A 5700-nucleotide genomic window follows, 5' to 3' on the forward strand; every position below is an offset into this window, starting at 1 on the left:
GGCATTGTTTTTACTAGTTCTTTATTTATTTATGGACTGCGTTTTAACAAGGCCAATAAGCCAAAGTGCCAGATTTTCAATTTTTTAATTGCTGAAGCCAAAATGGCGATTTATTTATCTCGAAGAGACAGACTCCAGACTGGTCCTCATCTTGATGCCGTGGCTCTGTGGAAGTGTAACATCAAAGCTAGGCTGAGGCTGGAGTTTTGCTTCCACAGAGCCACTGGGAATATGAGAGCTTTTGTGCAGCTTTGGGGTTTTAGAGATGTACTGTGCACTATTTCTGATCAGGGAGAACTAAATTTTAACAAGCTGTTAATGTAAATATTTATTGTTTTTATTTGGTTTTTGATTGACCTGATTATGTACAGTTTATTGTTAAATTATTGTAAATAAACGTTTTGTTAAAAATCAAAAAAAATCTTCTTCTTCTTCTTCTTCTTGGTTTCTTTTTTGGCAGCAGGGCTCTGCTTCCACCTACTGATGTGGCTGTTCTGTCTCTGATTGTCTTGATTGTTTTCATCTGTGTCTGGTTGAGATCTTTGAGCGTTCTTATATTTATGGTCTGATCAGTTCCTCCACACTACACAAACTCCTGCTGTTTGACCAGGTTGATGGTAAGAAGTTTGGTTTTGATAGAATGATTGTATTTTAGTTTGAATAAAAGTGTAAAGGAAGAGGAGTTTAAATCAGTTTTCAGGGACATGTACATGCTTAAATCCTAGATTTACAATTTTCAAAGCTGGAGTATTTTTCAATGTATTCATTTTACTTGTCAAGTAAGGAAATTAATCCTTTTCTAGGAATGTAAATATTGTTTTTATATTCTGTAAATGTTTTCTTTTAAAGAAAACTTATTTATGAAGGATTTTTGATGTATTGTTGGGAAAGTAGCAACCAATTAACTTTCAATTTTTTTCTCAGATCTCCATGATGCGTGCAACTGTGGTTCTCTGGATCTTCTCAGCAGTGATCTATGTGGGGAGAGGTGATCCCCAGCCATGCCGTGCTCAAGGAGCCACAGAGGAGAGCCACAACAGTTTTTCTCTGGTGATTTCAGCCAACAATGACTTTGCTTTCAGTCTGTACAGGGAACTGGCCAATTCTGAATCTCAAGGAGAAAACATTTTCTTCTCACCTATTGGCGTGCCACTCATCTTGGCTGCTTTCTCTGTTGGGGCATGAGGAGAGACCCACCAACAGATTTTTGATGGTCTGGCTTTCAGTAACTTCAATCTGTCCCAAACAGATGTAAACCAGGGTTTCTGTCAACTTTTTAGAAGCAAACAGGCACGTGAGGGCATCACTGCATGTAGTGCTGTGTTTGTAGACCACCTGTTCAAACCCCTACCTGAGTTCCTGGAGGTCTTGAAGCACTTTTATTCCACTGAAGGCTTCACTGTTGACTTCAGCAAAATACAAGACTCCATCAACACCATCAATAAATACGTTTCAGATGAAACCAATGGAAAGATCAAGGAAGTGGTCGACAGTCTGTATCCAAATACAGTCCTGTTTCTCTTCAGCTCCATTTACTACAAAGGTAAAAATGCTTAATTATAAGACTTGTTTGTTGCTGATGTGACACCAAAGTTGTTTCTGTTGATCAAACAGGAAATTGGGTGACTGCATTTAATCCTGCCCTGACAAAGATGGATGAGTTTCATGTAGCTGAAAATAAAACGGTTTGTAACTACAAACTTTATTTTGAACAAATCTAACTGCAGTGCCTTGTAATGTATATCATGGCCTCAAATGATTGCTTGTATTTTCCAGGTTTCAGTCCAGATGATGAAAACTGAAGGATCCTTCTATATTTATGATGAAGCAATCAACACCTCAGTCCTCCACCTTCCCTTCAACAACTCCTACTCCATGTTGCTGCTGATGCCTGATGATATGAGAACCCTGGAGAACATCATCAGTCCAGCTCATGTCACTGAATGGTTGAGGGTGGGAAAGTCCAGGTAATAAGAACCACATTTAAGTTTCCATAAATCTCTGCTTTATCTTGTCTATAGAATCTGCGGTGCTCTGATCAGCTGGTTTAGGACTGGAAATTTGCCTTGAGCACAGCGTCTCTTCCTGCTACCCAAGGAGTTTAAATCTCTCATGTGATTGGTCAAACACTGTTTCATTGTATGATTCTTTACAATGACTGAATTTCACTACTTTCTAATGTCTTTGATTTCTTAACGTTTAGGTACTGCAACGTTTATATTCCAAAGTTTTCCATCAAGACCTCCTACGTGCTGAATGACGTGTTGAAGAAAATGGGAATGACTGACATGTTTGATCATGCAGATCTGAGTGGGATTTCAAAGCTGCATGACTTGGCTGTCTCTGAGGTAAGGACAAAACATTCAGTTCGTTTCATTCTGTCCACATCCAGCTCACAGTTTTTGTTCTCTAAGGTTGTGCACAGAGCTGCTCTGGATATTGATGAGGCAGGAGCCACCGCTGCTGCTTCCACTGGGGTTGCCATTAATGAAACCTCCTGCTTGAAGCCAGATTTGAAATATGATCGGCCCTTCATTCTGATGATCGTTGAACGGAGCACAGAAATCATCCTTTTCATAGGCAAGGTTGTCAACCCAAGCCTCTGAAGGAAGTGGTCACGATAAATGTGAAATCTAAAGGGGAATAAATGGTTTCTTTAATGACTGTAGATCATTTCTCAGTGTTTAAATGTGTTAACAGTTCAGTTCTTTACCTGCTGCCATGAGATGTGCATGTGATCAATCACTAGCTGAACATCTCCAGCTGGATATTTGGGCAGTTTATGCAAGGAGTTAATCAAACCTGGTGTATTATTCTGAACATAAATTGGCACACCACAAAAAATGTCCACCTAACCAAGTTTTAAAATGTTACATCCAGCCAAAAAGACTTTTTGATCTTGTTTTGACTGACTTCCTAAATAAGAACTGATTGTGTAAGAATAATCTTGTTTTCAGAATGTAAGATTTATTTTGTCTTGCTAGCCTGAAAATTTGAATCAAATTAAGTCAGATTTTTCTGCCAATGGAGTAAGAAAATTTTATTTGGTAAGATTATTGAAAAACTTGATTGACTAAATTTTTTTATTCAAGAATATTATAAAAGTAAAAATTTCTTACTCCATTGGCAGAAATTTTTGACTTAATTTGAGTCAAATTTTCAGGCTAGCAAGACAAATCTTACACATTCTGAAAACAAGATTATTCTTACACAATCAGTTCTTGTTTAGTAAATCTCAAAACAAGATCAAAAAGTCTTTTTGGCTGGATATAAGATTTTAAAACTTAGTAAGATGGACAGTTTTTGCAGTGCACCTACTGTGTGCAAGGCAGTAACTCTTCTTTAATGTAAACTTAATCGACTCAATATGGTTTGCTCAAAACTAGTTTTTACGAGGTGTTTTTTTTTTAACTTAAAAACTTGCTTTACTTAATTACCGAGGTGATGCACAATTTTGTATTTGTCAATTCCTCACTTGGATCTTAATGTTATGGTTTTGGCAAAATTAAATCTATTTTTAAATTCTAACGTGCTATTTGGGAAATTTTTTTGGACTCCTTTCTGCAGATTCTGCAGTAATCACAACCTAAATATTTGAAATTGAGTGTATGGTGTTCGGAATATCTCATGAACCACGAGACAGATTTTTAGTAAAACGAGATTAAATTAAAATTTGAAAAGACTGAGTCAACACAATCAAGCACGAGTCCAAGCTTATTAAACACAACTTCCTCGGGCTGAGGCTGCACTGCGTAGAGGCGCGTCCCCCAGATGGTGAATGGGGGAACCCTGCTATGTAGGGGTGTGCCTGAATAGGCTGAAACACTGCAAAAACTGTCCACCTAACCAAGTAAAATTTTATATCCAGCCAAAAAGTCGTTTTGAGACGGATTTACTAAACAAGAACTGATTGTGTAAGAACAATCATCTTGTTTTCAGAATGTGTAAGATTATTTGTCTTGTTAGCCTGAAAATGACTCAAATTAAGTCAAAATCTGCCAGTGGAGTAAGACAATTTTACTTGGTAAGACTTCTTAAAATACATGATTTGACTCTATTTTTTCTTATTTCAAGAATCAAGAAAGTTGAGATGAAGGGAGGAAAGCACAAACAGGAAGATTGTGCAAGCAGAGAGAGAGCTGCGTGAGTGTGTGCGCTCAGCACGGTGGCACAATAAAAACGCCATAGTTGGAGGACCTCTGTCACAAGAGAGGCATGTGTAGCACTGAGCCAATTTGCAAGTATGATGTTTTAGCCTTCAAGGTGGATAAATGTGGCTTGCAGCCTTGCACTGATAACCTTGTCACATCATCAGTTACCCCGTATGCTTTGCATGCCAATACAATGGCCCCGTCCGTGTAATTTCTTTTTTTAATCTTAGTTTAAAAATTCCAAAATTTCTTCAGCTTTCACAGTGTCTCGGCTCACTCTCTCCCAATCTCTCTCCCTCCCTCTCTGTCTGTCTGTCTCTGTCTCTCTCTCTCTCCTTCTCAGTCTGTCTCTCTCTCTCTCTCCCTTCCTCCTCTCAACTTTCCTTCTGTTCCCTCGCAGCTCTGTCTCTGTGCTTGGAACTTAAGTTGTATGTAAATTAACCACACAAGCAGCCAATCACAGACAGGTTTTTTTCTTCCAATCAAAGCACGTCTTGCAAAGCTACTAAACCAGTAGTTTAATCAGTTTAGCTTGTTAGCTTTTACGCTAGTGCCGACCTAATACATATACAAGGCAATAGCATCAGCACTAGTGTGAAAGCTAACAGGCTAAGCTGGGGTTCTCCTTGAAAGAAGCAGCTCTGTTCTCCATCCACATTTTCGGCTGTGGGCTGAATTGTTTCTACATTCTGTCAACGCTCTCTGGTTCCATTTAAAAGAGCTGATTGTCAGATATTTTCAAAGATTAACCTTCAGGGTGGTGTCGAGTCCGGTCCGGTTCGGTTCTGCTGGGCTGTCGGTTGCTCGGACCGTCCCGTCTCTCTTTGTCTGCTCAAATCTGGTGCTGCTGGCTGCTTCTTCGGCTGGTTCGCTGGAGAATCAGAGGACGTCCTCCTGCAGGCTTGTTGACGGTTATAAAACTCTTAGGCTAACATATGAATGAAGAAAGACGGTAATCTTCAGCTTTAGACATGTTTATTCAGCGAGAGAGATGGAAACCGGTCCGTACAACGAGATGGTTAGTGGGCTCTGAACAAAGGGCGCGCATCTGCCTGACGGGCGCGCTCACGGTCTGACGGGCGCGCTCACGCGTCTTAAAGGCACTGTACATGAAAATTCACCACAGTGGATAATGCTAGCTGCCTCGCACTGATGACCTAGTCAACTTCATCATTTACCCAGCATGCTTTGCGTGTAAGTAAAATGGCCCCATCCGTGTTAATATATATTTTTAATAATTTACTAAACTAAACAGTCTACAGTATTTTTACAGAATACAGTTTATTTTACAGTTAATCCATCCATTCATCCATCCATTTTCTTCCGCCTATCCGGAGTCGGGTTGTGGGGGCAGCAGCTTCAGAAGGGAGGCCCAGACCTCCCTCTCCCCAGCCACTTCTTCCAGCTCCTCCGGGGGGAACTCCAAGGCGTTCCCAGGCCAGCCGAGAGACATGGTCCCTCCAGCGTGTCCTGGGTCTTCCTCGGGGCCTCCTCCCGGTGGGACGTGCCCAGAATACCTCACCAGGGAGGCGTCCAGGAGGCATCTTAC

At 40.4% G+C, this 5700-nt stretch overlaps 1 pseudogene; it reads left to right on the top strand.

The window, feature by feature from the left end:
• The first annotated feature begins 593 nt into the window (after window positions 1-593).
• Window positions 594-2668, top strand: LOC106526947 (serpin A3-6-like; annotated as a pseudogene).
• Window positions 2669-5700: the final 3032 nt, after the last annotated feature.

The sequence above is a fragment of the Austrofundulus limnaeus genome, unplaced genomic scaffold, assembly GCF_001266775.1.
Source record: "Austrofundulus limnaeus strain Quisiro unplaced genomic scaffold, Austrofundulus_limnaeus-1.0 Scaffold301, whole genome shotgun sequence".
Lineage (NCBI taxonomy): Eukaryota > Metazoa > Chordata > Actinopteri > Cyprinodontiformes > Rivulidae > Austrofundulus > Austrofundulus limnaeus.